The 20,079-nt window shown below is 36.8% G+C and overlaps 1 long non-coding RNA gene across 1 annotated transcript in view; it reads right to left on the reverse strand.

Moving 5' to 3' along the window:
* The window catches only part of LOC134472448 (uncharacterized), a 39,082-nt gene that overhangs the window by 8,901 nt on the left and 10,102 nt on the right, over positions 1–20,079 (reverse strand). Inside the window, exon 2 of the long non-coding RNA XR_010042268.1 lies at positions 893–947. This is a non-coding gene — a long non-coding RNA (uncharacterized LOC134472448). The remainder of the gene's footprint in view (positions 1–892; positions 948–20,079) is intronic.

Raw genomic sequence — 20,079 nt, forward strand, 5'->3', positions numbered from 1 at the left:
TTTAATATCCGCAACAATAGAATACATGTTTCTATTGTATTATGAAGAATAGAAGTAAAATTAAAAGTGAGAACGAAGTGGGTTTCATCTCAAATTTTGGACTTTTGTAAAAATTGCTTGTGGTGTTATTTTGGAATCACCTAGACTCTGTAATGGCTCAGAGCTTTTAAAAATATCTAAGGAAATGAATCCCCTTGTCTTGAACAGGTACAGATTTCAAAACATTTGTTTAATGAGGGCTTATAGCTGGTAAACCTTTATATGCTGGTTGTGTAAATCTTCTTGAATATCAACATTGGATAACAACCTGTAAAACAATTATGCAGTAAAATCACTAAGAGTTCTCTCTCTCTCTCTCTCTCTCTCTCTCTCTCTCTCTCTCTCTCTCTCTCTCTCTCTGTCTCTCTCTCTCTCTCTCTCTCTCTCTCTCTGTCTCTAAGTGTATCTATCTGTCTGTCTGTTTATCTATCTCTATTTTTCTTGGTATTTATCATGGCTTGAACTCACAACTCACAACCCGGTTATTGCTAGGCAAGTGCTTCTTTGTCTCAGTTTACTGCCTGACTTTTGCAGATATTTGGCATACATATGTCCTATTCTTGTGTCCTCACTCCTAGAAGTGTCGCTTTTTCCCCTCAAGCAGGCTGAGATGGTTGAAAATGAGACAAAATAATTCACTCTGTGTGCATATTTCTCGAAAAGAACGATGGTTCTTAGATGTTGTGGGAATATGTGTTTTGGTATTATCACCCTCAAGTTTTATTTCACTTCCATTCTCTCCTCCTCATTAAAGAGAATAAAACAGGAAAAACTTTAAAAGAGGAAACAAGGAAATTTTTTATTAATTTTGGTGTGAAAACTTTGAGGACACAGATTCCTCAGCTGTCCATACCTGACTTGCTGATTATGTAGGAGCCATCCCAGTTGCTTTGGAATTGCTTTTCATTCTACAAGGGAGAACATTCAAATGTTAATATTTTCTTTCCAAATATGTAAATAATTGTTATCTTTTAAATGAAATGTGGAAATTAAAAAGTATGAGTTTCTATCACTGCCTCAAATGAACAACAAAAAACATAGAAAATAACTTACAAAGTGTAATTTCCTCATAGTGAAATGAATGGAGCAAAGTGGATTAGGGCAGAAGATTTTTCAGGGCAAGCACAGGTCTTCTCAGCTTCTCTGTGTACAAATATGTGTTACAGTGACTTATTGTCAAGCACTTCATAGTGATGGAAGTTATACTGAATGTGCAAATTGACCCTAAGAATGTTTTCCTTGTAGTTCTAGAGAGGAACCAGGCAAGATTTGCAACTTAAGTGGCTGAAGGGCAAACAGTGAGACATAGCGCTATATTAAAACTCTTGTGAGAATGACATGCCAGCTGTTAAGCATTAGGAGTTAGGACTGAGAATGCTTGTTCATTTCCTCAGTTGGTGTCACAGTTGCGAACTCTTGAAGGCTGATGTGCTCCCGTTTCCAGAAAACAATCATCCCTCTGTGATGTCGGGATTCTATGGGGGTTAATGCTAATCCAACATTACTAGCAAAAGATTTTTTGGAAGACACCACTTGTTTGACTGCTTATTTCTAAGAAAAATATATGACAGAAGATGAACAAGAATTTGCCATAACTTTACAGGCATTCTGAAGCAATGAATTCACCAACTGCATTTGGCAAGCACTGAAAGGCCTGCCAAAGTCCCTGGAGGCACCAACTTACCAGTATCATCCAAAGTTGTGTGTCACACATTCTCTAGCTACTAGTGAAGGCATCTTGTGACTCTTCCAACTCTTATGTGCAAACAACACAATAATAAATAAAGTATCTATCCAGGAGTCCCAGATGATGAAAGTGGTAGGAGACTAGTGACAAATAGTAAAATTGCTTGACCCATTTCCTTTCCTTCATTCCACTCTAATCACAATATGACTGATTATTTATGTGTATAGTTAGCATGTAGTGATCTCTCAGTCAGCAAATCACAAACCCTAGTAAAACCTGGAACAGTGTTAGAGTTTTCTAACCAAAATGGGATGCAATAGGAGCCAAATGTATCTGACCTTGAACGCAGGCACATGGATTAGCCTCATCACACCTCTGTGGAAGACATCCGGGTCTAAATTCTTAGGTACTATAACCCTGAATCTTTCAAGATTCTGTTCCTCTTTACTTTCCATTTTGCACTTGTAATTCATCCTACTCTTGATGTTGTCATCTTGTAATCTCAATAAACAGCAACTTACTATGTATCACAAGGTATATGCCAGGCAATACTCTTGTATCTGTACAGAAGAATGTGGAAAAATTTTTGCTCATTCAGTTCTAACACAGTTCTAGGGCTGGATTAGAAACAAAAGCAGCATTTTCCCACCTTTCATCAGCCTGATTTAAAAGGCATTGCTACACAAAGAGAATTCGTGAAAAAATGTACAAAATGTTCCTACAAGGCTGATGACATTTTCCATGCAAATGGAATTCCACAGTGTATCCAAGGAAGAAACTTATTCAATATTCTAAGAAGGGTTAATTTTGGAAAAAATTTACCCTATTTAAAAGGGACTTCAAGAGCTTGCCTTTCATTAGCTTAAATATACTTTGTGTGTGTGTGTGTGTTTGTGTGTGTGTGTGTGTGTGTGTTTGTGTGTCTGTGTGTGTCTCTAATAGTGTTATGCTCATATTTATAAAAGAAGCTGTAGAGAAGAAAATTTATTGCAAATTACATATGATTTCTATTTTTCTTGTCATTTTCTTCCAGAAAGTATCTTTTTAATGTAGAAATATCAAAATCTACACAACAGAATTACAACTAGTGCACATATCTTGCATACAATTCAGGACCTAAAATTAACTAAGAGAGCATAGCAATGATGCTTGTTGGGTATTGTACTGATATGGGCATTGAACCTATTTCGGTTATGCTAGTTATTGCAGAATCAGGAAATCATCAACACTAGTTAGGGGAGATGTGTGGACCAGGGGACTCTTGTTCATGGTAACTGTGGCAGCTGGTGAGCCCACTGGACATTGTTGAGAGACTCAGCAGTGGAGCTAAGCAGCGGGCATTGAGGTCTTTACTGTCTGGCACAGAATGGAGAAGGATTTTGTTATTCAGAGGGAGGGAATGTTTGACGGGAGCCATGTTGAAGTGAAGTCAGATGAACCTTAACCAGAACAGCTGCTGGCTTCCTTTAGAAGATCCTAGTTGGGTGCAGAGGCATGGAAATTGATTGGACTGAGCTTATTCCAATGAGTCTCATCTTGAGGAAGGCTGGCTAATGCTGTCTACTACTCCATCATAAGGCAGTGCCTGGTTTGAAGGGAAACAGTGGCAGGACTCAGAACACTGTATCCGTAGGCCATCTAATAATGAATCCAGAGAGAATCCTGGAAGAGAACGATTTTTTTCATTCATTTTTCTTTTTTTTTTTTTGTTTGGTATTTTCTTGTTTTATTCATCTGCTTTTTATTTCTCCTTTATTTTGTTCTTAATTTCTGAGGGTGACTGTGATTCCTAACTTCCTTGTGGGTATGCTCTTTGGATCCCTCACCCAAAGAATAACAGTTAGAGGATTTTTGACCTTGTGCATCCAAATCTAAAGTCCCTTTTGAAACACTGCAGAATTTGGGCTAGAAATAAGTGACAGAGGAAGAATCAGAGTCCTTGCCAACCAAAGAGAGGCAGACTGCACTCATGGGCAAAGCTGCAGTCCTTCAGGATTGGGATAAAGTCTGACACAATTAAGATACAGAAGAGGACAATGAGAGCTAAACAGATCATAGGATCACCTACATGATGCACAAATTTCTTGTGTATACAGACTCCCTCATAAAGGAAAACACAGCAGTGAAAATGTTGGATTTACTGTGGATTCACAAAGGGCAATGAAGAAAACTGGAATTGTCACTATCTGCTGCATATGAACAGAGCATGTGAATACTGTATCACTGTGTCAGGGAAATATGCAAACAGTGGGCACAGCTTGTAACTATGAACTAGGATTGCATGAAGCAAAAATTGCAGAGTATCTGGTGAGCCTGGGTAATGAGAATGGCACAGAAGTGACAAACAGTAGGTTGACAATTATGGTAACACTGCATACAATTCTGGAGATGAATAAAAACAACAAAAAGCATACATAATGTGGGTATTCTTCAGTCACTCTGAAAAGTACCCAGGTGAGCAGATTCCCCAACAGTATGAGGACATACTGCAGCAGATATTGCAGCTGCCATGGGAAATGCAAGAAGGCAAAGAAGATAAACTGAGATAAAGTTAATACTTTTACAAGATGCATATGTGTTGTACCTGCCAAGACCCAAATCAGAATGAAGACATGTGATGAAAAGATAGATTGTGAAAAAAAAAATAAAATGAAACTTAATAAACCTATGTACTGTACTTTTTTCTAATCAATTCAATTTTAATGACCATAACACTTGACCTATACATTAAGTTCTTGAGGCAAAGTTTAGCAAATATGTAGGTTTATTAACACTGACTGTAGAGAACAGCATGCATTTGGATCAGTGTACACAGCCATGATCAGTGTATAATCCTTCTAATAGTGAGAATGTTCTAAGAAATAAACATTTGGTTGGGAGAATTTCATAAATGTATTCTCCCTGGGTGTCTGATCTTTAATTTATTATTTAATTAGGTTTTTTCTTTTTTTGGTGCTAGTGAGCAAACACATGACCTCATGCTTACCAGGTAGGCACTTGACACACTGAGCTAAATCCCCAGCCCTTGATTTTTTAATCTGTACTATTACCATTATTTTCTTCTACACAAACAGCAAAGATAGAAACAATGCTACACACTTGCAAATCCAGTTTCCTGGGAGTCTAAAGGAGGGGGAGATCACAATATAATCAGTGGAAAATTCAGCAGGAATTTGTAATTGTAAGCACCTAGCATAGAATCTTAAATATCTTGTAAAATTTCCCTAAAATTCAAGTAGTAAACAGCATAACTCTACTCAGTGAAAAACAGACTTAACTCAGTCATGTTTTCATTTTTATTTATTTCTGTGTTTTAGGGTCAGAGCGGTACTGGGAATCAAATTGATGACCTTGTGCTTACTAGGCAGATGATGCAACACTGAGCTATATCCCTAGCCCTCAGTCATGGTTTTAGTGGAAAATTTTATGGTACAACAGAGTAGAATTAAAAATTGTTAATTCTAATGCATTCAGAAATATTCAGAATACAGGTATGGATGTATTAAACTGATATATTCAGAGTATAGGTATGGATGTATTTAGACTGATGATGCAAGTTATAAATATTTTTTCAAAAAATCAAGACTCTGCCTGAAAATACAAATTCTTCTGTCAAATACAACTTATAAATGTGATATAGACTGTAATAAAGCAACGTTAGAAGATACAGCTTTACAATTTCTTTTTTTCTTCAGTGAACAGATTGAATATTGGACCTCAGTCACAGTGAGGCTTTGCTCTAACACTGAACTACTGAACTCAGTTGCTTTAGGTACTATGAGACAAAATGCATTTTTTTCCACTTTTTTTAAACAGTCTAATTCTAATTCTGTAGTTCAGGTTGGAACTGAACTCACTGTATAGCTCAAAATGGCCTCAAGCTCATACTGATCCTCTTGCATCTGAATTCCAAGTGTCAAGATTTCAGTTGTACACCACTACAGTCCATTTCAAAACATATTCTTAAATAAATAGCTTTCAAAACATATTCTTAAATACACAGCTTCAATAGTAATTCATGAAATAAATTGAAACATATACAAACACAAGTCTGCTTTCATGCTTACCCTAAGAACAATCTGAGTTTCAGAGACCTTCTATATTATAGATACTATTATTGGCATACTGATATCTCCTGCCTCTTTTCTACCTCCTTTGGTCCTCCCTAAATAAACAAACAAAAAACCTCTTTATACCTAATCATTGATATGCTGCACAACTTCTGTTTTAGGCTTTTCTCCTACTCTATCACTCCTTGGAAAATCTAACTCAAGCAGCATTTTTGTATTTAAACAAAGGTAACAATTAGGCCAAGAATTAGGCCCCTTAATATTGAGATGATGCCCTGGCTCCTTTCCACCCTTACAGGTATCACACATATATATCCATGTAAATGCCCCTGAAAGGTTCTTGCCCTGGTATAAATTACTGTATAATTTATGGCAGTGCTCTAACATGGCAGAAGGCCAAAGCAAGAGCTCTTAACACTTCCTCCTTCTTCAGCCCTAATGGCAACTCTCCTTCCTGTTTGCATGCATACAGAATTCCAATCAGTCCCTTATATGTCACCAATATCGGTCCCTTGTGCCACCTCCAATCAGGTTAAAGGAGACAGCCCAAGCGCCACGGGTTGTTGCTCCAGTCTATGTCCTCAATTCAATAAAACTGTTGGTTTTGTACTTTTTGCTTCTCTATAGCACCAGAATAATCTAACAGCCCCAACTCAAAGTGTCTCTCAATATGGGTTTAATAGGCAGCCCCTTCTGGAAGTTGTCTCTAGCAGGTACACTTCCCCCTTTCTTTTCTAAGACATTAACACCAAATATATTTTCCTCAGCATTCCATCCCTGTTGCAGAACTCACCTAAACTGTCCAATTCTGAGTGGATCTATCATCTAAACAAATTTTTAAATGTCTTTGGCATTGCTCTGTATGGAGCTCAGGAATCCACTCTACATTTGGCAGGTCCTCCTCCACTGGGCACATAACCACATTTTTTTGAATTATCAGGGTCTTTCTCAATATCTACTATGGGTTTAGAAATGTAGGAAGGTAGTGGAAATTTAGAAGATCACTACAAATATTGAAAAATGAAAGTTTGAGGAGAGGAGTTGTCTGTATGAGACCCTGCATCACAGGTATTTATAACCCTCAGACCCTCCAGGTGTGCTGCTGGCAGAAATGAAACCAGGGACCTAGCTCACCACCACTGCACCCTCCTCAGTTTGCATCTGAGCCTGGATCTCCCCAAGGCCCCTGCTCTGTGCAGAAAGGTGCAGATGCAAAGGTAGCAGGGGGTTTCTCAAGAAAGCACTCAGGCTGACAGTGTCAAAGTGGGCAAAAAGTCCTCAGAACTCAGAACTGGTCTTGCACTAGCAATGTTTCAGGCAGATGAGTTAAATAGAAATATTATGGCAGTCAGAGAGGCTAGGCCCTCAAAAGAGCCAGTGTAAGACACCAGATAACTTGCAAGTATGGGGATAACAAACACTTCCTGCTGTGGGACAGATCTCACCACAAAAACAAAGAAAACAGAACCACAACTTGAGTGTCAACATCAGAGATTGATATTCTAAATAGGTATCCAACACCTTGAGGAAATCAGAAGGCACTAACTCAACTCCCTACAGGCAAAGGCCCTGCTCGCTCTTGCTATCTTCCCTATTGGATCCCAACCTAATCAATTTTACCTGAACAACTACACTCATAATCTTACTAATTGATCATAATCTGTCACACCTCATGCATCCCTGCATTGCAAGTTCCCATTTCCCCCCACCTTGAACCTGCCTCACCTCATGGTTTTGCTCTATAAAAATCCCTAGAAAAGGCAGGGTCCTGAGCAACCTACTGGTGAATCCTGCTGTCTGTCTGTTTTTTTGGGACATGGTAGATTATGCCAGCCTGGGGCTTAGCTATCTCTAAAATGACATCTGCCAAACCTTGGTACTGGGCCCAGAGAAGTAACTTAGCTTTCCAAGAGTAACTTGTATGTCTCTTGGTCTCTCTATCACGGTAACCTCTTATCAGGACAGAAGCTTTCTTTCTCCCAATAAATATATGTTTCACTCTTAAACTCCAATGCTTCTAAAATTTATTCTTTGTTTTTAAAAAACACGAAATCAAACCGGACATCTAGTAGGTTGGAAGTTTGCTTCTCTCAAATCAAGGGACAATAGGAACAGAGAATAGAGCACTGCCCACCTGACACTACATCAGGACCTGGAGCTAACCTGGGGGACCTTAGTCACCATAGTTAGGCAAGGAGTTTTTTCTTTTTATTTTTCCTTTGGTACCAGGGATGGAACTCATGACCTCATGATTTTCAGGCAGGCACTGTGCCACGGAGCTATATTCCAGACCCTAAGTCATCATAGTTAGTTTTCACCAATTCTAATTGTACCTCTTGAAGATTCCACCCCATATCAATGCTCCTGTCCCAAAGCCTCACCATTGTGTAGCTTGATGGTCTTATAGGGTCTTTCCTATGCAGTTTGAAGCTTGTAGAAGTCACACAAAGCAGCCCAACCATCTGGGGTCTTTTGCACAAGGTGCTAGGGACAAGCATTTTGGCGCCATGACATTGGAAGAACCCTTCCCCTTTGCCTCCTCTGATTGGACAGATTATACAGCTCGCTCCATTTTTATTGATTAACTTCCACTCTATTGCCCTCCCTCTGAGCCAAGTATGAAAAGAGAAACAAATCTTTAACTGCAAGAGTCGATGGAGCCCAAGAGAAAGACTGTAAAGCAGACACGAGATTGTCATAAAATGTTAATCTCATCTCGCCTAAATAGTACTTGCATTTAAAGGTTTTCTTACATTACTCAGGAAATTTTCCTGCAAATGGATCAGGAATGTGTTCAGAAGATTCCCAGGGTCAATATTCTAGTAAAGAATCAATCTCCTTATGTCAGAAAACAACCTGAGTACAGGCCAGCACAGGACACAATGGAATAGAGGGAGAACTGGTTGCATGAGAGGTCAATATTTGGGAATGAGGCAACTGCCTTCAGTTTGAAGATTTTCAAACTATTGCTTTCCATTTACTGATTTTTCAGCTACAAAAATGAATATATGCCGCTGAAAAAAAAACACAAGATGTTAGGGTTAAATGATAGCAATATTCTGAAAAAGAATTTTAAAAATTTTAAAAAGAAAGCATACATTTTAACTCTGCCACGCAAGCTTACTGCTCACCCAAGGTCAAACCCTCCTCCCCTGTTTTTTCAAAGTGAGCATTTTGCCAAGCATGAGGGTCAGAAGTGCAGTCCCACTGCTTATCCACTGAACCATTTCCTTTAGATGAGCAGGGAAACATTAGGATTTCAGACTGTAATTTTCTCATGCCCTGTAGTTCTCTCCTTACAAATTCAAATTTTGACTCTTTTAGGGCATTAATATTTTTAGAAGGAATATATTGCTTGGAGCCATGTGAAACTTTTGATGTTTTTGTTTAACTTAGACCTATAGACTATTAGAGTACCACACTTCTAGGTGTGTCTGGTGAGTTAATGTGAGTTTGATCTGACCAACTAAATCTTGTCCTTGGAGCCTTTCTCTTTGACTCCTTCTGTACTTTGTCTCCTGAATCTATAAAGTAGTTACTTATTTTTTTTATTTCTATTTGCCAAGATGTTTGTACATTGGAAACAGTCAAAAGCAAACTGCAAACTGAAATGAGACAAAATGAACCTAATTTTCTTAAATTCTATATTTCAGGTATTTTGTCCTTCTAACTAAATAAATAACCATATAAATAAATACATAAAAACCTAGTAACATTCAGTTATGTGCATATCCTAAATAAATTTCCAAATATATCGATTACTTTGATAACTTAGTTGAGTGATTGATGCCTTCTAATACATCATAGACATAAGCAGGAGATCACTGGAGGTGTGCTCTAGTACAGTGGGTATTTTTCATAACCCTGTTTGCTACTGCTTCCTGGTTGTCATGAGGGGACCAACTTTCTTCTGGCACATTATTCTGTAATTCCAATTTTAGGTAAATCAATTTTAATTCAGTTCAAATATTTTTAATTATTTCAATCTTTCTTTACTTTTTTTACTTTTTCCTTTTGGTTTTGGAGACATGGTCTCATACACAATGAGGTATCCCTGTAAAATACTCTGTAGACTCTTGTATACAACATCTAGGAGTAGAAAAAAAATTTGCAAAACAGTCCAAGTGTAAAATAATATGTGCAGATAGAATTGTAGAAGATGATTAAATACAGAGATAATAATTATCCTACAATGTGATGATATAATATAAAGTCTTCAAATTATATCCTTAATATAACTGTATTCATAATATGTGTTAATCCATTGAAAATTGGACCAAAAAAATCTAAATGGTCTCATGATAAATGGGGGATAGTGTTTTATTATACAAATTTTAATAAAGGAACTAAAGAAATGCGACATTCCCTCTACCTAATGCCTGAGTCACCTTAAGAATCGGTTTTTTAAACTGTAATCTGGAGTTAGGCAAAAAAAAAAAAAAAAAAACAGGCACACACATTAAATTTATAAGAAGTGTTTAGAAATACTTCTGTTTTATTTAAAACCTAAACTTGATCAGACTGCCAGTATGAATGCAAAGAAAGAAGCTAGTAATTATTTCATTATGGTCAAAAATATTACTTTTTTTGGCCAAGTACATCTCATTTCTATTGAACACACAAGGAAATGTGCAATCCAGGCAGATTCAGGACAAAATATGAAAGACAAATATGGTGGCTATACAAAATATATGGGGGAAAGAACTTTCTGCTCTAGGACTGAGCACAATTTCAAATATAAAATTGCAAATCTATAAAAGATAAAGTGATTTTAAATATATATAAAATGAAACATAGCTAGGATTTATGCACACTAAACACCATAATGGTTGAAATTTGCTTCAGTAATAATCCCAGAGTAAGGATGGAATATCTAGAGAGAGCAAAAAAGTCAGTTTTATAAAAAATAAGTATCTTCATGGCAAATATGAACACATGATGTAAACAATTTCCAGAATATTTACCTAAGAATATTAAAGGGGTGCGATTAAGAAAGATAGGAAATAGGCAAATGAAAATAAATAATTAAATTTAACTTTCTATCAAGAGAATTCATCAAATTAGAGAATGGTGTTTGTAGTTTAGAAGTAGATACTATCACATGCTACTAGTAGAGGGTGGAAGGTGTTGATTAAGAATAGCATGATGGACACCGTACCACTCACCTGTAATCTGAGCTGGGGCATGAGGCTCACAAGTTCCAGGCCAGTGTGAGCAACATAGTGACAACTTGTTTTGAGAAAAACACACACATCTTTATCCCGTCTTTAAATGTTTACAGAACCTGCATGCCTGTAAACATACTCCAACGTGTCTACGAAGTTTTCTTAAATCCTCTACATGAAATGTGAAAATAGCCATTCTCCCAAAACTGTTATACATATTCAATAAATCTCAATTAAAATGCCATCAACATACCTCATAGATCCAGAGAAATCACTCCTAAAATTCATCTGGAGTGGCAAGAAACCTAAATAGCAAAGACAGTTCTAGGCAGCAAAGGCAAGGCAGGAGGCATCACAACCCCTGACTTGAAGTTATACTACAAAGCAACTGCAATAAAATCAACATGGAACTGGAATCAAAGAGCCAAAGATCAATGGAATAGATTAGAAAATACAACCACAACTACAAACACACTCAACCACCTTATCTTTGATGAAGGGGTCAAACATGTTCACTGGAAGAACGACAGCCTCTTTAATAAATGGTATTAGAAAAACTGGCTTTCCATATGCCAAAAACTAAAACTAGATTCATGCCTACCACCATGTACTCAATGAAAATCTAAATGGATCAAAGACCTGAATAATAAAACAGAAAAACTAAATTTATTGGAAGACAAACTGTAAAAATCTTGAAGACATAGTGGTAGGTAGAGAATTCATAAAAAGGAATCAAACTGCATGGGAAATGTTTCCCAGAATCAATAACTGGGATCACATCTCATTAAAAAGTTTTTGCATGTCAAAAGAAATCTCCAGCATAGTGAAAAGAAAACATACAAACTGGGAAAAAATCTTAGTGAACTCTCCCTCAGAAAAAGGACTTCTATCTAAAACATATAAAGAATTAAAAAAAAAACTCAGACCCCCAAAATTCAAAGATCCAATCCAAAAATGCACATCTGAGATAAATACACAATTCTCAGATGAAGAAATACAAATGGTAAATAAATACATGAAAAAATGTTCATCATCATTAGTCATTAGAGAAATGCAAATTAAAACCACACTGAGATCCCATCTCACTCTTGAAAGAATGGCCAGGATCAAGAAAACCACCAACTACAAATGCTGGAGAGGATATGGGGAAAGGAGCTCTCCTGCATTGTTGGTGGGAGTGTAGACTGGTGCAACCATTGTGGAGGTCAGTTTGCAGATTTCTCAAAAAGCTAGGATTGGAAGTTCCATTTGTTTCAGCTATTCTACATCTAAGCATATTCCCAGAAGAACTGAAAACATCATACCACAGTGACATATGTGCACCAATGTTTATAACAGCACAATTTGTAACAGCCAGATCTTGGAAACAACCTAAGTGTCCATCAACTGAAGAATGGATAAAAAGTTGTGGTATTTTTATACAATGGAGTACTACTCAGCTATAATGAATGATCACATTGAGACATTTATAAATAAATGGATGCAGCTTTAGACCATACTCATAAGTGAAATAAATCAAACTCACCTGTATAAATACCAAATAGTTTCCCTAGTGTAAGAAATGATAAGAATACATAAAAGTATTTGGTAATCATGATTCCCAACCATATTGGTTTGAAGCCATATAATGTTTTCACTCATTAACAGCAATGGTTTTAAACTGGGTTGTTTGATTTTAGTATCTATGACAGTACAAATAGCCATTTTGAAGAAAACAACACAACATAAAAGCTGTGCTGATTTAATATCATCTTGTTTTGAAGTCCCATCAAGCTGTGGTACATCTGTTTCCATTGGTTTTAACATGTTGTATCTTACTATATTTCACTATATACTATAGTATAAACAAAATTCTTTATAAGCAAAGAGATAATAAAGAAACAGTTGTTCGTCTTCCGGGAGAACATGGCAGACAGATAACAGCAACTACCGGAGGCTCTCTGAAAGGCTCGGCTCAGAAGTCAGAAATGATGCGGACTAAGGAGACATGAGCCGGTAGAGATATGCTCTGTTGACCCAGGAACGAACTGGGCTGAGAGAAACCAAATTGGAATGCAGTCCTGGTGCTAAAATAGGAACAGAAAAGACGGTGTGGAGGCTGGACCCCGCGCCATTGGAAACCGCGATTTGGGTTTCCCACCACTCGGCGGCTGGCTGCCTCCACAGCGGCTCGGCAAGGAGAGACGCGCAGAAGCTCTGGGAATGGAAGTCTGCGAATGGAGTCGAAAACAGGATGGACAAGGAGGCGTACACTGCCTTGTGGCGAGGTGAGTGAGACAAACTGACACTCTACCACAGTTTGACTCCAGCGGAGGACTTTCCGGGCTTGGGCAGTCCTGTAAGAGCAGGGCGCGGTGGCGACTCCAGCCACACATTCCCCTCTCAGACGGGATTGGTGAAAAGTGCCTGGCCTGCGTGATGCTGCGGGCGGACTTGGTAGGCTGGCCTAACCCAGATCCCAGAGCCTGACGGTGGCCCAGAGGGGCGACTGACTCCCGCGTAGGCTGCCTAGTCCATAACTCCTTGGTGTGCAGCAGTGGGCGGGAACACCTAGCCAGCACAATTTGATCAGGCTGTGGCTGACAGGCAGGGAAGCTGGGCCTCCTATGTAAGCTTGCATTTATATAAGGAACAAAGAATATGGGGAAGGGAAGCAACAAGAAAGGCTCCTCGGCCCCCAATTCTGAGAAACAGGCAATAGCAGACACCGCACCAATAGACATTAAGCGCCATATAGAGAGCCTCATAGACCAATTCAGGAATGAAGTTATCAACAACCTGAAGCTAGAAGTATGCAGAATAGTTAGAGAAATGCTATGCACCACCCAGGAAAAAACAGATGGTGGAATGGAAGAACAGAAAAAGAGGGGAGAATTGTTTGATGGAGAAAACAGAGAAAGCATAGAGTACGTGAAGCAGGTTCAAAGGGACTATCAAGAAATTAAGAAGTCTATCCAAGACTGGCATAACAGCTTGAAAGAAACTAAGGACAGACTATCTGAACTAGAGGGCAGACTTGTAATATGGGAGAATGAAATGAAAAACTTCTAAAAAATAACAAAGAAACACACAGCAATAATACAAAGACAAGAAGATGATAAGAGGATCCATAACTTAAGGATTAAGAACATAAAAGAAGAAGTTGGGACACAAACAAGTGAACTACAAAAGCTACTCACAGAAATAATCCAGGAGAATTTTCCTAATTTAGCAAAAGGTAAAGATACTCAGATGTATGAGGCATACAGGACCCCAGCTACCTACAACCCTAACAGAGAAACACCCAGGCATATAATAATAAAAATTCCAGAAATTCAATACAAGAACAGAATATTAAAAGCTGTAAGAGACAAGAAACAGACCACTTACAAGGGAACACCCATTAGAATTACAGCAGATTTCTCTTCACAAACCATCAAATCACGAAGAGCATGGGGGGAAATAATTCAAGCTTTGAAAGATAATAATCTCCAGCCAAGATTGAGATATCCTGCACAACTGTCCCTGGAAATTGATGGAAAAACAAGGTGCTTCCAGGATAAAGAGGAACCGGGGGAATTTGCAACCACCAATTCAACCCTACAGAAAGTATTACAGGATATTCTAAAAAAAGAAAAATACAAAGAACCCAGAAATAGTGGCGGGGAGGCCACAATGAATGGAGCAGAGAACAAAATGAAGAAGACAAACTGACAGCTACTGACAGAAAAAGAGCTTAACAGAAATGAGACAGAGAAGATTGGATGATAGGAACAGCTATTTTGGAGAAAAGGACATCTTAATAGGTAACACTGATTTAGTATCATCGTGTTTTGAAGTCTCATCTAGCTTTTGTTCTTCTGTCTCCAATGGTCTAAACAGGTTGTATCTTATTGGATTTTATTATGTACGATAGTATAAGCAAAAACCTTTTAAAGACAAGGAGATTATACAGAAACCATTGTTCATTTTCTGTTAGTCGATTCTAAATACTCTGTAATGCTGTCATTCTCTTAAATGGTTTTACATTGTTTTGATATACTTAATGCTACAGTATACGAAGTTGTACTCAAGGACTTCAAGGAAAGAGTCAATATGGTAACTACACTTGGGTAGGAAATATCTGGTGGTGAAACACTATTCTGCTTAAATGGTTATGTTTTGATCGTTGTTTCACTGTTATGCCCTCTTTTTTCTCAATCTCCACTCCATTATTTACTTTTTAATTTTTATCCATTTAATTAAAGGGAAAAAATAGCAGGATATAATATAGTAACCCACTTTGACTTTCTGTTATCTCGATTTGAAGCCCTGTATTACTCTCACCATCTTGTTTTTGACTGATGTTCCCCTATTCTGTTTTGCTGGATAGTATCAGGTTCGAAAGTTTAGGCATCAGCTGTGAAGATAATGAGATTCATTATAACGCCCATTCTCATTGACTTTTATCTACTTTTGAAGACCTACAATGTCTCCAATGTTTTGGTTTTGTCAGTTTTGTTCTTTACTGTTTTGTTCAATTGTATTATAACTAATGATATAGGCAATTCTATTAGAGATAGTGGGAGGCATTATGGTAACCATTGTTGATCACCTTGTATTATGTTTTTATATTATCTATTATGTCCACCCTTTTGACTTGACCGATTCTGTTCTGTTATGTCTCATTTGGTTTTACTCTCTTCCAAAAAAGCAATAAGAACCATGGGAGCAATGAAACCCAAAATGTGTAATAGTCATTGTACAAAAGAGAGGAAAAGAAAGTGCTCTAAACTATATAACTGCATGTATGTTTAAGTGTATAAGATAGAAAATGATATCACAGAGTTTTATTGGATCATTGAACAGAACTGTTAGCAGTATCATTGTTGGAATGTCCACTCTACAAGCTTTAATTTTGTGACTTGAACAATTATTTCTAAGATGGCAATATGTAATCCATTAACTAATGATTTCCTACTGTTCATTTTTTTCTTCTGTAAATCTGTATAACTTGTACCCTTTCACTGTTTTTTTTTCTCAAATAAAAAAAAAAACAGAAACAGTTGTTCATTTTCTATTAGCTGGTTCTAAATACCTTGCAATTCTTGCATTCTCTTGAATGGCTTCAAACTGTCTTGATATGCTTGATGTTATATCATACGAAGTTACACTCAAATAACTCAAGGAAAAAGGCACTATGGTGACTACTATTATCTTAGATTATCTGGTGGTGAAACACAATAATGCTTAAATTGTTCAGTTCTTCCCTGTGTGATTCTGTTACAATGTCCTCTCTTATCTCAATCTTCCCCACTTTTTAAATCTATTTTCTCTCATTTTTTTAACTAAGGGAAAACTAAATTAAAAATAGTGGGATATATGATAGTAACTTTCTTGGTTTTTCTATTAACTTGATTTGAACCCCAGTATTGCTCTCCCCATCTTGTTCTGTCTGATCATTCTATATTCCATGTTGTTTGATAGTATCAAGTTTGAGGGTATAGGCAACCACTTTGAAGGCAATAAGATATACTATGATGCCCATTATGGTTTGACTATTATCCTTTTTTTTTTGAAGTCCTGCAAGGTCTTCAGTGTAGGTTTTATTGGTCTTGTTCTGTACTGTTTTGATCAATTCTATTATACCTGATGATGTAGACAACTCAATTTAAAAATAGCAAGAGGCACAATGGTAACCACTTTTGATCACCTGGTATTCTATTTTTGCATCATGTGCTATGCCCTCCCTTCTGTTCTGACTGTTTTGCTTAGTCACATTTGGTTTTATTGTCTTCAAAAAAAGTAATAAGAACCGTGGGAGTAACAATACCAAAAAGTCTAATTGTTATTGTAAAAAAGAGAGGAAAGGAAGGTGGAGTAAGGGATATAACTGCAGGTACGTTTGAATGTGTAGGATGGAAAATCATATTACTGAGCTTTTGTTGGATCACCGAACAGAACTGTCTCCAATTTCACTGTATGAAAGTCGACTTTATATGCTTTAATTTTGTAATTTGGACAACTGCTTCTGGGAAGATAATATGTAACCTATTAACTGGTGATTTCTTACTGTATATTTTTTTCTTGAAATATTGTATTATTTGTACCCTTTTACTGCTTTGTTTTTTCATGTCCTTTCTTTTTTCTCTTTAAATAAAAAAAGGTGGTATTTTTATACAATGGAGTACTACTCAGCTATAAAAAATGATCACATTGAGATATTTACAAATAAGTGAGTGCAGCTTGAGACCATACTCATAAGTGAAATAAATCAAACTTACATATATAAATACCAAAGTTTCCCTCGTGTAAGAAATGGTCAGAATACATAAAAGTATGTGGTAATCATGATTACCCATTATATTGTTTTGAAGCCTTATGATGTTTTGATTCATTAATTGGAATGGTTTTATTCTGGGGTGTTTGATTTTATTTTCTGTGATGATATGAACAGTTATTCTGAAGAAAATAAGACAGTATAATAGCTAGCACTGACTTAATATTGGGTTGTTTTCAAGCTTTTCTTCTGTCTGCATCTGTTTTATTATGTTGTATCTTATTGGATTTTATTATATGTGATATTATAAGCAAAATTTTTATAGTCAAGAATATAGAAATTATTGTTCATTTTCTGTTAGCTCGTTCTAAATACTCTGTAATACTTTTACCCTCTTGAATGGTTTTACACTGTCTTTTTATGTTTGATGGTATATGAAGGCATACTCAAATTTTCAAGGAAAGAAACACTATGGTAACTACTGTTATGTCGGGTTATCCTCTGTTGCTTAAATTGCTCTGTTCTGACCTGTGTTGTTACGTCCTCTTTCATCTTAATCTCCTCCATATATATGTATATATATATACATACATATATATATGTATATATGTATATACGTATATATATGTATATACGTATATATACGTATATACATATATATATGTATATATGTATGTGTGTGTGTGTGTGTGTGTGTGTGTGTGTGTGTGTGTGTAAATTGAAAAAATAAAAAACACCAGTTAGGTAAAGCATCTATTCATCCTGTAATGGTGTCAGTTAGGAACAATATCTGTTGAAATCCTCCACATGGTGGCATGTGGCTAAAGTCTAATTGCCATCACTCCCCAAGATATTTCTCTCTTCTCTGTATAAGTTCTAGCGAAGGAAGTAGTTTTGGCTATAGTCTTAAAGAGCTATAAACTTGCCCTTTTTGCCTCCCTATCAGCTTTTTTATTTCCCAAGGATACTTCATACATGTCTCTCTGGTTTATTTTGAAACACATGACTGACCTGCTTAGGGAAATGGACTGCCTCGAGGAGCTGTAAAATTTCCTTCTTGAGATTCAAGTATGATTGCTTATTAGTTAGAAGACCCCATTTCTCCCAGATAATTGCTTGGACACCAATATTAGGAAGGCATATTTGGAAAATGTATAGATATTTAAAATTTGCCTTTTCCTGATATGAATGCCCAAGAAATAATTGTTAGCTTGTCCTTTTGATTAGATGTCCCTGGGGAAAGAGACTGCTTCAATGACTTGTGAACTGACAACAGCAAATCCTATCTTTCAACATTCTTGAACGAAGTTATTTTCTCAGTACACTGTGTCTTCTCAGCATTATGGAAGTGTAGGTCATTAATGTTCTGCCTGATTGCATAGGTCAGAGAGATCACTTGTTCACAAGAATAGCTAATTTGGGGCTGAGGATTTAGCTCAGCAGCATAAGCGCCTGCCTTGCAAGCAGGCAGTCGTGAGTTCAATCCCTGGTACTGATAAAAATGAGAAAGACAAAAAAAAAAGAATAGCTTATTTATAACCCTGAATGTATAGAAGAGGCAAGATTACGTGTAGTACAAGATTTTATAAAAACTGAAGGGTTGTCCAAGTGCACACCCTGATATTTGTTAAGCCATTCTCCTGTTAACAAGTAAATTTTGTCTCTAGTATACCTCTGACCTAATGGAAAATTAGGATTTCTAGTCTCTTAATTTTGCAGCTTTCTCTGTGATTAAGCAGTAGCCGCTACTTCTTACAGGCTGGGTAGTCATCCAGAAGCCACCACATTTAATTTTTAATTTTTTGAAAGTATACCACTAAGTATGGTTTTCTTAACCTTTTTGTCAAAACACAAAAGCAATAATTTTTTTTTCTGATATGTAGAGGAAGAAGGATTTTATTTTAGGACTGGTATTTTCAATGCTGGAGCCTGAGTAAGGGCATGTTATTTCCACTAAATGCATTATCCATCACTTTTATTCATTCTAGAGGTATAGATTGGTCAGCCTCATACAAAGACTTTGATATTAGACCAAAATTGGGTAGCCAGGTCTTCAAAATCCAGGAAGAAACAAAGCTCGTTGGTGACAGGAGATCCAAGATCACAGCCTTAATGAGTTGCCTATGTCAATAAGTATTGGAATTGGTTCAGAAATGACTTCTAAAGTTAGCCATTGTACCTTAGAAGAGATGGTAAAATATTTGGAAACATACATTTTAGGTTCTCTGGTGTCTCTTTCATCATCAGAGACACAAATGAGAGTTTTGGCTGGTCTAGTACCTGTCTATGGGTTTGGACAGTCAACACTCAAGTGCCGTGAGTTAGGCATCTTGGCAGATTCACAGTTTGATCAGTGTCCAAAGGATGACTTGAGATAGTCATGTGCCTAGGGCTAGACGTTTTGCATTTGAAAAAGTAAATTTTCCATCAGCTTTACTTGGATTTTGCCTTAGATAATCTGAGTGTGTTTAAAGTATTGCTAACTGTGATAGTTATAACCTAAACCTTTCTTTTTTGATTTTCTTCTTAGTTCCAAATGTTAAGCACAGAAAAGGCCATGTACAGCAATTAGGCCATAGGTATCTGTGGGTCCATCTGGAGTTTTTTGTAATTTACATTGAATATCTGAGGCTGATTGACAAGTGAAACGGAGTACTTCTCCTTCCCAAGAAAATGTATCTATGCTCATATATTTATGAAATACTTCTGTGAATCTGTTATGGGAGACAGCTGAATTTTCTTCTGTTCCATGTATGATCTCACCCACTTTATAATAATTAACAGATTTTTAAAATAAGCATTTTACTCCCATTACAAGAGCAGCTAGCATATCATACATCACTTTTAGTCACTTATTAGTATTATGGTTCCAGGTTGTTC

This window comes from Cavia porcellus, unplaced genomic scaffold (genome assembly GCF_034190915.1).
Source record: "Cavia porcellus strain 051 isolate PalLab524CR breed Dunkin Hartley unplaced genomic scaffold, mCavPor4.1 scaffold_23, whole genome shotgun sequence".
Taxonomy (NCBI): domain Eukaryota; kingdom Metazoa; phylum Chordata; class Mammalia; order Rodentia; family Caviidae; genus Cavia; species Cavia porcellus.